This window comes from Prionailurus bengalensis, chromosome A1 (genome assembly GCF_016509475.1).
Source record: "Prionailurus bengalensis isolate Pbe53 chromosome A1, Fcat_Pben_1.1_paternal_pri, whole genome shotgun sequence".
Lineage (NCBI taxonomy): Eukaryota > Metazoa > Chordata > Mammalia > Carnivora > Felidae > Prionailurus > Prionailurus bengalensis.
The window spans coordinates 29,664,175-29,679,339 of NC_057343.1; positions in this window are offsets into that span (position 1 = coordinate 29,664,175).

The window sequence follows — 15,165 nt, forward strand, 5'->3', positions numbered from 1 at the left end:
ATTTGGGAATAGCAGAAGAAATGCAATTTGAAACATGAAAACTATGGCAAACCATAGGCAACTCTAGGAATGAAGGAGAGGGGCTTGCTTTTATAGAGGAAAGGAAGAGGTTGGGAGGGAGAGTTTGAAGGGAAGTTTGGAGGAGGAGAATTCAGGCTTGTGGTTACTTCTCATTGGCTGAGATGTGGCAGTTTCTCATTGGATGACCAGGACTCAGGTTTTCTGCATTTAGTGATTTTGTTCCTCAGTACCAGGAAGGACCTTTTTTGGTTGTCACGTCTCACAGTGGAGAGAAAGTACCCAGGTTGGAAACCATTTAGGCCACATTTGAGTAAGAAGGAAGGGTAGGAGGGGGAATTCGGGCATTTCCCACTTAAAGTCTGTATCTCGTAAGTGTTGTAAGGGTGGGTAGATCAGCTCAAAATTTTGAGCTAACATTACCCTGTTGGGCATATTGTTTTTTACAAAGGGTTCGTGTCCATGGGTACAAAGCTTAATAACAGTTCTACAAAGCAAAATTAAAAGTAATAATGACAAGTCCAGTTCAATGATTCTAAACCAGGAGGCCAGACCTGAAGGTAACCAGCTGAAGTGATCAAAGGACCATGGATTGTTAGGTGAAATGTGCTAATTTCCTAATTTTGTGCAGTTGAATTTCTGCTTTCCCAGAGGAATTTATCCATGTGCAACAGGAAGTATTGGCAGTCACACAGATACCTCCTTGTTCATTAAGTATACAATCAAGGGCTATACAATTAGCTAGAACTGCTCTAGCCAGTGAGTCAAGTCATTGTTGGTACGCTGCTTGTTGCCTTGGCTACAAAGTTGGCTAGCTTTCTGATCATGCAGTCATTAGCACTTATTCTGGCCTAAGAGAGAGATTTCTGATCATGCAGTCATTAGCACTTATTCTGGCCTAAGAGAGAAAGGCTATCTCTATGGAAGCAAACCGGGAGTCCTATTTGCCTCAAGGAAGTTCCTGTTCAAGGTGACTGTGGAGGCTTAATGGGCTGGACTTCGTAGGAGGATTCTCATTGTTATGACGACAGAACAGTAATTACAGTAAGAGCACACTGCCCTTTCATTGTCCAGCTGTTAAGATGATAAGTTACCTAAGCATAGGGGCAATTTGCCAAAACCACCACATGTGAAGGAGTAGCTGGAAAGTGTGTATATATGATTTCCTCATAAGTAGTAGTAGTTATGGGCCCATTGGTCCATATAGAGGTGTTTGCATCATTCAGCCAAGACTCAAATGCTGTATTCTATATTGAAAGACCACCCAGATACATGGGTTTGACAGCAAATCTGCAATGGTCTGATTTATGGTGACTGCTGTGCAGTATCTTTCAAATCTGTATTTGATGGATCACATTCTCTCATCCTAGGGTTGGATTAAATTGAGGCAGGGATTGGTGATATGTGGATTTAGTATTTCAATTTTGTAAAAAGGACCTGTGGAACAATTCAGGCATACAGTTGCATCTGGGATTCCAACAGAATTACTTACATGGTAAACTAAGGGGTCATGGACAGATAGTGGTTTCTGATAACAAATCCAGTAATTGGAGCAGCTTACCCTTTTTGCAAGATATTGGGAAATGATGACAGAAGTATTACCCTTCCATGAAAAAGGGAGAAGAAAACGGGAGAACAAGCAAGGGAAAGAAGGTATATAGGTGCAGTCATCCCAGAAAGCCACCTGCTTGGGAAATACTTTCTTTCAGGTCACCTGTTGGTGCACAAGTCCAGTTCGGGTTTGGTGCTTTGTTTGGAAGTGATACATGGATCCAAAAATCTCTTTGGTGGTAGAAAAATTGAGCCTTTCTAACAGAGTTGAAGAGTCTTTCTAGAGATGTCATTTCCAATAGATTAAATCTCTGAGTTACAAGAAGTGATGCTTGAAGTCTTTGTCTCCCAGGAGTGCACTGTTGAAAGACTGTTCTACCAGAACATGGTTATTTTCAACAGAAGTAATTAGACCTTTACAGTATTAGAGTATATTTCCTTTTCTTGACTATGAATCAAAGGAGCAGGAGCCATATGGATTGGATGCCTTGAGAGAGAGTTTCTGGATTCTGAAAGACTAATGGCAGTGCTTTTGGCCTGGGTATGTATGTATGTATTCTAAAAATGCAGTGTTAATGACATCTTACGACTTTATTTTTTAGAGAGTGGGCACAAGTGAGTGAGGGGCAGACAGGGAAAGTGAATCCCATGAGGGGCAGAGAGAGAGGGAGAGAGAATCCCACATAGGCTCCGTCCTGTCAGCACGGGGCTTGAGCTCACCCCATGCAGGACTTGTGCTCATGAATCATGAGATCATGACCTGAGCTGAAGTCAGATGCTTAACTGACTGAGCCACCCAGGTGCCCCTTGGCCTGAGTATTTAAAAGGGTCTCTACAAATTTTGCCACTTGTGCCTTAATGATGCCATTAGTGTGTATTTGACTAGCTGAGGATTGAGGATGGTAAGCACAATGCACGTGTTGTAGAATGGCTAATAAGCACAGGTCTTTAAAACCCTTGACCAGGGAACTAAGTTTCCTGGTCATTATGAAGTTCAAGGGGATTCCCCAGGTAGAGACAGTCTTTTCTAATGGTATTTTAGCCACAGAAAAGGCAGTAGCCTGCCTAATAAGGGAAAGCTTCAGTCCAGTGAGAAAACATACAAACCATGACTAAAACATATTTCTATCTATGAAACTGGGGATAGGGGAGAGGTTGATTGAAATCCATTTGCCAGACTTTGAATTGTCCATTGGGCAATTTAAAGTATCTAGGAACAGTACAGGTCACTTTCCTTGGGTTGTATTTGGAGCAAGTGGAGCAGGCAAAGTAGGTACTTTTTGTATCTGTATTGATAGTTCCCTACCAGTACTGGTTCATAAAAGTTATTTCATCAGAAGAGCTATATTTGAAAGCATATATAGTATGCAAATTTTAAGGCCTCTGGTATGACTGGGTTTGTACTGTTTGGCCAAACCACAGTTCTTTTATTGAACTGACAGTTACTAGATATCTGATTTTAGTTTTCCTTTTCTGGGGTCAATTGTTGAGCATTGCTAGTTAATTTTTCTATATTATCATTTGGGAGAAACATTATAGAGGTTTCCCAGTGCATATAAAATTTGTTTACACTATACTGTAGGCAGTTAAGTGTGTAATAGCATTATGTCTGCAACTATATACATATATCTTAATTAAAAAGTACTTTATCGCTGAAAATACTAATAACTATTTTCTGAGCTTTCAGCAAGTCCATCTTTTTGCTGGTGAAGGGTTTTGCCTCGATGTTGATGGCTGCTGACCCATCAGGGTGGTGGTTGCTGAAGGTCAGGTGGTTGTGGCAATTTCTTAAGACAGCAGTGAAGTTTGCCGTGTGAATTGACTCGTAAACGATTTCTCTGTATCGTGATGCTGTTTTGTTACACCCAGAACTTCTTTCAGAATTGGATTCAGTCCTCTCGAACCCTGGTGCTGCTTTGTCAGCTACGTTTATATAATATTGTAAGTCCTTTGTTGTCATTTCAACATTCTTAACAGCATCTTCACCAGAAGTAGATTTCATCTCAGGAAGCCACTTTCTTTGCTCAACTGTAAGGAGCACGTCTTTATTCATTAAAGTTTCATCATGAGATTGCAACAGTTCAGTCACATCTGGCTCCACTTCTAATTCTAGTTCTCTTGTTATTTCCATCAAATCTGCAGTTACTTTCTGCATTGAAATTTTGAACCACTCAGAGTCTTCCATGAGGGTTGGAATTGACTTTTCCCAAACTCCTGTTAATGGTGATATTTTGACCTCTTCCCATGAATCACAGATGTTCTTACTGGCATCTAAAATGGTGAATCCTTTCCAGAAGGTTTTCAACTTACTTTTCCCAGATCCATCAAAGGAATTACTATCTATAGATGGCATCTATAGCCTTATGAAATACATTTCTTAAAGATAAGACTTGAAAGTCAAAATTATGCCTTGATCTATGAAGTGTAGAATGGATATTGTGTTGTATAAGTTCTTTATATATTTGGATATTAACCCTTTATTGAATATATTGTTTCCAGATACTTTCTCCTATTTAGGAGGTTGCCTTTTCCTTTTCTTGATGGTTTCCTTTGCTGTGCAAAAGCTTTTTATTTTGATATAATCCCTAGTTTAATATTGCTTTTGTTTCCCTTGCCTGAGGAGACATCTAGAAAAATGCTGCTAAGGCTGATGTCAAAGAAATCACTACCTATGTTTCTTGTAGGAGCTTTATGGTTTCAGGTCTCACATTTAGGTCTTTAATCCATCTTGAGTTTATTTTTGTGTATAGTACAAAAAAGTAGTGGTTCAGTTTCATTCTTTTGCCTATAGCTGTTCAGTGTTACCTAGCACCATTTATTGAAGAGATCGTCTTTTCCCTGTTGTGTATTCTTGCCTCCTTTATCATAGATTAATTGACCATAGAAGCATTAGTTAATTTCTGAGCTCTCTATTGTGTTCTCATTGATCTATGTGTCTGTTTTGGTGCTGATACCATACTGTTTTTATTACTGCAGTTTTGTAGTATGTATTGAAATCTGGGATTGTGGTGTCTCCAGCTTTGTTCTTTTTTTTTTTTTTTTTAATGTTTATTTTAGAGAGACAGAGTTGTGAGCAGGGAAGGGACAGAGAGAGGGAGACCCAGAATCTGAAGCAGGCTTCAGGCTCCAAGGGGTTAGCACAGACCCCGACACGGGGCTTGAACTCATAAACTGTGAGATCATGACCTGAGCCGAAGTCTGAGGACTGAGCCACCAAGGTGCCCCTGTTCTTTTTCAGTATTTCTTTGGCTGCCTGGGGTGTTTTGTGGTTTCATATAACTTGTAGTCTTGTTTGTTTTAGTTCTGTGGAAAATGTGGTTGGTATTTTGATAGGGATAGCATTAAATCTGTGGATTGCTGTGGGTAGTATAGACATTTTAGCAATATTTTTCCAATCCATGAATGTGATGTCTTTTTCTTTGTGTCATCTTTAGTTTCTTTCACCAGTGTTTTATAGTTTTCAGAGTATGAGGCTTTTCACCTGCTTGGTTAAGTTTATTCCTAGGTATTGCATTCTTTATGGTGCAGTTGTAAATGGACTTGCTTTCTTAATTTCTCTTTCTGCTACCTCATTATTTGTTTATGGAAATGTAACCAGTTTCTGGATATTGATTTTATATTCTGTAACTTAACTGAATTTATTATTCTTGTAGTTTTTTGGTAGAGTCTTTAGAGTTTTATTTCATTTTCTTGTCTTATTACTGTGGCTGGAACTTCCAGTAGCATGTTGAATAAAAGTGTTGAGAGCGGGGGTGCCTGGGTGGCTCAGTTGGTTAAGCATCCGACTTTGGCTTGGGTCATGATCTTGCAGTCCATGAGCTTGAGCCCTGTGTCAGGTTCTGTGTTGACAGGTTGTTTTTTGTTGTTGTTGTTTTTTTCTACAATGAATTTAAAATAAGTTTATTCTGTTTGAACACTCAAATGACCCCCTTGGAAAAAAAGGAACCAACAAAATGGGACACACTGCTCCCCTTAAAGGAGCAGGTGGGATGGGACACTCTGTTCCCCTTAAAGGAATGGGTGGGTAATAATACACCATACAAAACAACCTCTGGAATCACATGTAAATGCTACTCTGAATCTTATATGTTGTCATCAATTTCTTCAGTATCTCTGTGCCCTGGGCAATATTCTTAACCAAACCTTTAAAGCTTCTGGAAGGAAGGACCAGCTTAAAAGCTCCAACTATAATGAGGTCTAACTTTATCATATCAGTATAGCACAAGTACAGAATCGCAGGGATTTCCACACTTGGCAGTAACTGCTTTGGATTCTGTGTTTCCCTCCCTCTCTGCCCCTCCCCTGCTCACACTCTGTCTCTTTCTCTCTCAAAAATAAATAAACATTAAAAAAAAAAACTTCTTAAAAAGCGTTGAGAGTGGGCAGTCATCTTGTTCCTGATCTTGGAGGGAAAACTTTCAGTTTTTCACCATTGAATATAATGTTAGCTCCTGGTTTTTCATATATGGCCTTTATTATGTTGACGTATGTTCCCTTTAAATCCATTTTGTTGAGAATTTTGATCATGAACTGAAGTTGAATTCTTTCAGGTGTTTTTTCTGTGTTTGTTGAAATGACCATGTGATTTTTATTTTTCATTTTGTTAATGTGGTGTATCACATTGTGAATATTGAACCATCCTTGCAGCATTGAACCATCTCTAAAATAAGTCCTCCTTGAATGGTGTACATGATCCTTTTAGTGTATTGTTGAATCATTTTGCTAATAATGGTTGAGAATTTTTACATATTCATCAGGGTTATTGGATTGTAGTTAGTTTTTTTGTGATGTGTTTGGTTGTGGTGCTGGGTAATGTTAGCCTCATAGAATGAATTTGGAAGTTTTCTTTTCCATTTTTTGGAATAGCTTGAAGAGAGTAGGTATTAACTCTTTAAATATTTGTTGGGTGTTTTTGATTACCAGTTCAGTTTTGTTACTAGTAATTGGTCTGTTCAGTTTTTGTTTCTTCTTAAGTGTTGGAAGATTTAATGTTTTTAAGAATTTATCCCATTTCTTCTAGGTTGTCCAGTTTGTTGGCATATAACTTTTAATAATATTTTAAAATCTTTTGGGGCGCCTGGGTGGCGCAGTCGGTTAAGCGTCCGACTTCAGCCAGGTCACGATCTCGCGGTCCGTGAGTTCGAGCCCCGCATTAGGCTGGGCTGATGGCTCAGAGCCTGGAGCCTGTTTCCGATTCTGTGTCTCCCTCTCTCTCTGCCCCTTGCCCGTTCATGCTCTGTCTCTCTCTGTCCCAAAAATAAATAAACGTTGAAAAAAAAAAAAATTTAAAAAAAAAAAAAAATCTTTTGTGTTCCTGTGGTGTCGAATGTTACTTTTCCTGTTTCATTTTTTATTATTTGGATCCTCTCTCTTTTTCTTGAGGAGTCAGGCTAAAGGGTTATTAATTTTGTTTATCTTCTCAAAGAACCAGCTCTTGGTTTTATTGATCTTTTCGGTTCTTTTTTTCTATCTCTATTTCATTTGTATCTGCTTTGATCTTTATTATTTATTTCCTTCTATTAACTTTGGGCTTTGCTTATTCTTTTTCTAGTTCCTTTAGGTGTGAGGTTAGATTGTTTGAGTTTTTTTTTTTTTTCTTGAGGGAGACCTGTATTGTTAAAACTTTTCCTTTAGAACTGCTTTCCTTGTGTCCTAGATATTTTGGATTTGTGTTTTTATTTTCATTTGTCTTCATGTATTTTTTAAAATATTTGTTTATTTTTGAGATAGAGTATGAGCAGGGGGAGTGAGGGAGGGTGAGATAGATGGAGGGAGGGAGGGAGGGAGGGAGGGAGGGGGAGAGAGAGAGAGAGAGAGAGAGAGAGAGAGAGAGAGAGAGAGAATGGATGGATGGATATCCCAAGCAGGCTGCATGCTTGTCAACACAGAGCCCGTTGCGGGGCTTGAACTTATAAACCATGAGATGACGACCTGAGCTGAAATCAAGAGCTGGGCACCCAGCCGATTGAGTCACCCAGACACCCCTGTCTTCGTGTGTTTTATTTCATCTTTGCTTTCTTGGTTGACCATTCATTGCTTAGTAGCTTGCTGTTTAGCATATGCTATGTACATTTCAATAAATCTTAACTTTTTATAATTTGTGTATATTTTATGATAGTAAATGATGGATTAGTAACTATGTATAGTTTATGCATTCATGATAGACCTTTTTCTTAATCTTTTCAGTATCTCTAGGTTGTGCAATTTGGACATTTTTTTTCAAATTGTTGCAAATCCCCTCCCCCCCCCCTAAATTTTCCACTATGTTTCTTGAAAAAAAATGTGAGTATAAGTAGACCCACACAGTTCAAATCTGTGTTGTTCAAGGATGAAATGTACATTGAAAATGCTTTGTGGGGCACCTGGCTGGCTCAGTCAATAGAGCATATGACTCCTGGTCTGAGGGTCATGAGTTCAGGCCCCACATTGAGCAGACTACTTAAAATTAAGGGAAAAAAAAGTGCTTTGCTTGGTGTAGCCACCTTCATTAATTATCTTAGCTGGATCTTCTGGATAACTTGATCCAACTTTTATCAGTACTTGCTGCTTCACCTTGCACTTTTAAGTTGTGAGGATAGCTTGTTTCCTTAAATCTCCTGAACCGGCCTCTGAACTTTTCTTCAGTTTCCTAACCCTCAGCATTCATAGAATTCAAGAGAGTTAGGGTCTTGCTCTGGATTAGGCTTTAGCTTAAGGGAATGTTGTGGCAGGTTTGATCATCTATCCAGATCACTTAAATTCTTTTTACATCATTAGTAAGGCTGTTTTACTTTCTCATCATTTACGTGTTCACTGGAATAGCACTTTTAATTTCCTTCAAGAACTTTTCATTTGTATTCACAACTTGGTTGACTAGCACAAGTCTAACTTTCAGCCTGTCTTGGCTTTTAACATGCCTTTCTTACTAGGCTTAATAATTTCTAGCTTTTTATTTAAAGTAAGATATGTGACTCTTTCTTTCACCTGAACATTTAGAGACCATTGGTCTAATTTCAGTGTTGTTGTATCTCAGGGAATAGGGAGGCCTGAAGGAAAAGAGTTTGGGGGAGTGGCCAGTGGAACAGTCAGAATATGCAGTTAGCAGTTAAGTTTGCTGTCTTACTTGGGTGTGGTCTGTGGCACCCCAAAACTATACTAGTAATATTAAAGGTAACTGGTCACACATCATCGTAACAAGTACAGTAGTAATGTAAAAGTTTAAAATATTGTGGGAATTTCCAAAATGTGACACAGAGACACAAAATGAACAAATGCTGTTGGAAAAATACTGGAACCTGTAGACTTACTACTGGATGCCGGCTTGCCACAAACCCTCTAGTATCTGTGAAGTGCAGTAAAACGAGGTCTACTTATATTTGCAGTTTTTCCACGGCTAAAATGCAGGCCTGAGTAAGACCATACGCCTATTGGGCTCAGGTAGCCAAAGGTAAAAGTGCCCCCTCAATAACTTCAAGGAAGTTGGAAATACATAGCCGGCACAGTATTTACCATTTTCACTTTTAAATTAGAACCATCAGTAAACCCTGGAAGTCAGCGTTATCTAAAGGATTTTGCTATAAGTCATCATGGAGGGAGTCCATTCATAGTAAGCAGTCATGAGAAGTTTATCAGTAGAGGGGAGAAGAGTTAGCAGTATTAAGGTTGTTACAGTGAGAAAGATTTATATAGTAGTTGCTTCCTGCCCCCCCCCCATCCCTTATCTACATGGGATACTTTCCAGGACCACCAGTGGTTGCCTGAAACAGCAGATAGTACTGAAGCCTATCTATACTATGTTTTCTCTATGTATACATACCTGTGATAAAGTTGAAAATATATAATGCTAATGGCAATAATAATACTTACAATGCTATACTGTAATAAATGTTACGTGATTGTTTTTTCTCTTTCACGATATCTGTACTGTATTCTGTACTACTTCTTGTGATAATGTGAGACGAGACGATATGATGCCTATGTGATGAGATGAAGTGAGTGATGTAGGTATTGTGACAGTGTTAGGCACTTTTGACCTTGTGGCAGACTTTCTGACAAATCCAGAAGGATAATCTTCTGCTTCAGGTGATCCTGGATCATTAAGCCCATGACAGTGTCAATAATTGGGGATCCTTGAATGTTGAAGGTTTTTTTCCCTAAAACTTGGGAAAAACATGGTAATTGGAATTTGTGGTCTCTTTGTTTTTAACAGAGTGTTGCTGCAGAGGTTGTAATCCTCCAGGGATTATATAGGTGACTTTAATCCTGTGTTCCATTTGAGGATCATATTCCACAATTTTGCCCCTTAATGTCTGTGCGGTTCAAAACACTTTCGCAAATTTTGCTAATGTCCACTTTGCTGGTTCTGCTTTATTTTCTGTTTGTTTCTTTTTCATCTTCTTCCTTTGTAAATGACTCAAGTTCTTTCAGTTCCTCACTTGTTAACACTTTAGGTGTTCTTCAGTATATTCTTCAATTTACTCATCAAAAAGCTTGGCCAGTCCATATCCACTAACTTGCTGTGTGAAGAATTTCTTCTCCATCAGTCCCTGGGAAGCCTTTAAAATCATTTATGTCTTCACTCTCTAAGTTCTTCCAGCAGTCATGTACAGATTCTCATTTTAATTCATTCATTGCAGCTTTGATGAATGTTATTACATCAGTAGTAGCGAATGACTTCCAGCACTGCATTTTGTCCAGATTAGTGTCTGTATCAATTGCCGATTGAATGTGATCAAATACAAGGCACATGTATGTCATCTTGACAAACCTAATATGCCCTGGTCAAGAGGCTGAAGCAGTGAGGTTGTAAGACTACAACCCCAACATTTTCTTGCACATAACAAACAGACTCAGGATGGTTAAGTGCATTGTCTGTTACTAATAGGACTTTAAATTTCAACCCTTACTCTTGAATATTTTTTCACTTTGGAGATGAAGCATTGGTGGAACTTTCCCATAAACAAGATGAGTATCACCCATGCTTTCTGATTGTTACCAGAATGCAGGCAGATCATTTCTTTTTGTTTTTGCAAGCACTTGGATTCTTTGCTCTGTACACTATAACAGGCTTTATTTATCATATGCCCTGCATTATTGTAACGTGTTATGCTGTGGTGCTTCCTTTGCACTTTTATTCATGTAGGTTCTATTGGATATCTTCTTTCAGAAGAGCCCAGTTTCATTGCAGTAGAAGACTTGGCTTTGGATAGTATCTTGTCTCTTTAAATCAACTTCAGTTCTACTGGAAGTGAAACCATGGGTAAGTGGCAGTACTGTATGAGGATTGGTTAGCAAGAGGATTTCATAGGAGGTGAGGCAAATAACTGACAGGAGTTGAATATGATGAGAGTTTAGAAAGGTTTCTACTGAATAAGGTATGAGTTAGAAGGGATTCCCATGGTTATTTCTTCAGGCACTTTGTCTCAAAGAACAGTGGCAGGAATGGCTCTGAGGCAGAGGGTGGGGAGTGCTCTTGTGCCACAGGGTCTAGATATTGGCTATAATACCCTATGGGCCAATGATGATTCCCAGGTTTGGGAGTGAGTACCCCAAGGGCATTCTTCTCTTTTTCATTACACACAAAGGAAAATGGGAAGTTGATAATTGAGATGTTCAAGACCAGGGGGATTTATTCGATTTTCATTTAAGACTTTAAAGACTAAGTTGTCTTGATCTTAGTAAATAACAGGGTTTCAGGTTTGTTGATTTTTAGTAAGCATACAGAGATTGGGCCATAGGAGAAGAGTTTGAGGGGGCACGTGGGTGGCTCCATTGGTTGCGCGTCCAACTCTTGATTTCAGCTCAGGTCATGATCTCCCAGTCATGAGATCGTGCCTTGCGTTGGGCTCTAGGCTGGGTGTGGAACCAACGTAAGGTTTCTCTTTCCCTTCTTGTCTACTCTTTCCCTGCTCACATGTGTGTGCTTTCTCTCAAAAAATGAGAAGCTTGGAATAGAATTTTAATAATGAGGCAGCCGAAGAGAACCTTGTTAATTGATGCTTAGATGTGCTTTTTGAAAAGTTCAGGATGCCATGATGCCTGTTTAGATTGAAACATAAACCTTGTTCCAAAATTAGGTGCTCTAAATAGCAAACTGAGTTTGAACGAACTGCAATTTTTCCTTGGAGGCTTTATGTCCCTGTAAGGCTAAAAGTTTTAATAGGTGGATACTGTCTTCTTGTGAAGAGGCTTGAAAAAGGAGCAGGGAAGCAAGTCATCTCCATATTGTAATAGAATAGAACTTCTAGGAAATTTTATATGATCTAGATCTGCTTTTAAGATTTGTGGAAAGTATGAAGGATTTACAGTAGCACTTCGGGGCGGTCCAGTCCAGGTGTATTGTCCTTCCCAAGTGAAGGCAAAGAGATAGTGTCTTGCCTTATCCACTGGAATACTAAGGAAGACACTCTCTATATATAGAGCAACCATGGTGAAAAATTTGCTTTCAGTAGGGATAGAGGCCAACAAAGTATGGATATTGGGAACAATGGAGCCGTGAAAGATGACAATGCTGTTTATGACTTGGGAGGTCTGTAGCTGTTTTGTTTTTCATTTTGTTTGTTTGTTTCTTTTTATCTGGTAAAGTTAGGGCTGTTGCAGGGACTGGTACAGGGGATAAGGAGGTCTTAGGCCTTATAGTCTTCCGTTGTGGGCTTAATGCCCAGAAGGGCCTCCTCATTTGTAGGGTATTGATTAATTCTAGGGAGAGGCTTTGAGAGATCTTGTTGTATCTTAATAGGAGGTACACTGTGGATTCTGCCAATAACAGTTCAAGGTTCTGCCCATAAGAAGAGTGGTAGCTGGTTCAATAGAGATAAATGATCAATGTCCTTGTAATTAGCTCTAGTGCCATCAGAGACAGAACAAATAAAACATATTGAAGATCATTCAATTCACTTATTTGGCTATTTTGGTTGCTGTTTTCAAATTCTAGAATTATTTTCCCCTTTCAGGAGAAAGAAATTCCAACATATTTTTCCAAGAAATATCAGTCCAGTCAACAGGGATGAAAGAGCTACAGGGAAAAGGGTGGATATCTCTTGGCCTAACCAAAAGAGAACAGGTTTAGAGCTAGGAACCTGTTGAGTTTTATTGGAGACCCATACTATTTTAATTGTTTTAATACTCTACAGCAGGAGCTGTTTAATAATGGTGGGGTTGAGCACTGAGTATAACTTCAGTGTCCATTAGGATAGAGAGGCATTCGTTCCCAATCTGGAGAGTGGTTTCTCTGAGCCGATTAAAGGGAAGGATTGGGAAAAACGTCTGTCGTTCCTTGCAGTTCTGACATTAGGGATTGGCAGGGCACTGGAAAGGATGGTTAGAGAGTTGAAGGTGCCTGGAGCCCTTAAATCTGCAACAGTCTTTCTTCCAGTGTCCTGGCTTTTTACAATAATGGCAGAGACCAGGAGTTGTGGGTTTGTTTGTTTGTTTAGGGGCCTCCATTTGTTGGAGCTGAAAGTCAGGGATTTTAGTGGTGTTGCTTTTAGTTGAATGATCCAGGGTGCAAGGGAGCTGGCTTACTAAATTAACTAAATCTGGAGTGGACATAGTTTCCCATTCCATCCTGGTCCTTTTAACTAGAAGAGGAAGATCCTGGTTCAGTCCATTAATGAACAGAATTAAAGGCTACCCAGATGAATTCAGCACTTAAAGGAAGACTAGAATTTTCTCTAAAAACAGTTTGGAATTGGCTGCAGTAATCATGCATGGGTTTATTTGGCTTCTTTATATAGGCCTCAGTCTTACTCCATTCGACTGTCTCACAAATATGTTTGAATCAGCTCTGTTCTTTCTTTATCAAGTGGCTACAAATGACCCATTTCATCCCCCATGTGACAGTTGCTTGGGTTAGGGGATGTGGGTGGTAGCTTCCAACTTTGTATCTGCAGTACCTGGTACGTAGGGAATAGGCCCACAGAATTTGTTTGATGATGGTTGCATTTGCTTGTGGGCTTACTGCTGCATAGAATGTCCTTATTTGCTTCCGTGTATTCTTTAAGTGAGCCCATTGAGAATATTGGGACTCTTAATGAACCTCTCCATTCCATGTCCTCTACAGGAATTCCTTGCCACTCCAGCTGTGATGTGGAAGTGCCTTGTTCAGGCCTCTTATGACTCCTCTTACAGTTTCACTGGGTGTAGGCTTAGCTGCAGTTCTCTTTTTTACCTTGTGGGTTCTTCTCAGTTACAGTGTTGATTACTTAGCTTTGGATTTTTTGTGCAGAGCTCTGTGCCTTTCACATAGATATTCAAGTATTGGAAGAGTTGGGTTACTTTTCCCAAACTAGTTTTTTTAAAGTTTACTTTGTTTTTTCTATCGTGCCCCTGAAATTGTTCATTTATTCATCAATAGAGATAGAATAGTAATTTTTAAGCAGGTTTCTAACCCATGGCCTTGAGAGCTAAATCTGATTTGTTCTTAATTTATCTACATTACTAGAGGGAATAGCAGTTATATAAGTAATCAAAACCATTGTGATATCCAAGTGTTTTTTTGTTCTATTATTTAATTTTCAAATTTCTTTCTTTTGTCCTAATTGTTTTAAAACCAAAATGTGTGTGTTTTCATAAAGAAGGGACTGAAGTTTACTTTCTAACTAGCATAGTGATTCTTCCAGAAGAATTCTTGAGCCCAGGGAACTTGGGGAGAGTGAAAGAGGCCAGAGATTTAAAAAGCCAGGAATGGAATTGGTTTGGACATATGGAAAGGTTTGGAAACCAAGAGTGGGTGAGTCCAGCATTTTCGTGTATAAGCATACCAATTTCTAAAAATAATAATCATACCAATCTTTGGATGCAAAAATTTGAACTACTTACTAGTACCTTTTTTTAAAAACCTCCAAGAAGTTTTGAGATTTTGAATACCCCATGATCCTCTTTGGTGAGGGTTGCATACTTTATTTTTTTAACAGTGTGAACATCCTTGAGGTCTTTCTGCCAAAAGCTGTGTACTTTTTTTTTTTTTAGTTTTCACTTTAATATAGATATTAGAAAAATATAGGTGAGTGAAAAATACGTAATTCATGATACACCCATTCATTCATTTATTGAGTGCTAAGTATGTGCCAGACACTGTTTTAAACACTAGGAATACACTGGTGAGCAACCCAAAACTGCCTGCCTTTATAGATATTAGCTCATGACAGAAATAAAGTGTATGTTAAATGATGTTAGTGCTAAGGAAGAAAACTAAATGTTTGAAGAGGACAGATTTGAGATAGAGTGGGGGAGTCTGGATCATGTAGGGCCTTCAGGGAATACAGATGAGATCATGGTTGCCAGGCTAGAGCTTGTTGTAGCTGAATATAAAACCCTGTTGTCCTCACTCAAAATTCTATCAGTTGTCAGTCTTTTTGAAAATTTTCTAATTTTTATCAAATATATATATACAGTCAAGTCAAATTTACTTTATAAATCTAATACGGATTGTTGTGGAGTTTTACTCTGAATACCTGAAAGTATTGAGGTGAATGAATTTCATTTCTGGTACAGGACTTCATGGGTAAATGGGAAGCCCTCAGTCTCAGTTCTTGCCTTACGTCTGCCCTTTCCTCCTCACACATTAAATTACAGCAGTATCACATTTTAGTGTAGTCTTTGTTTAGCAAAGCTATT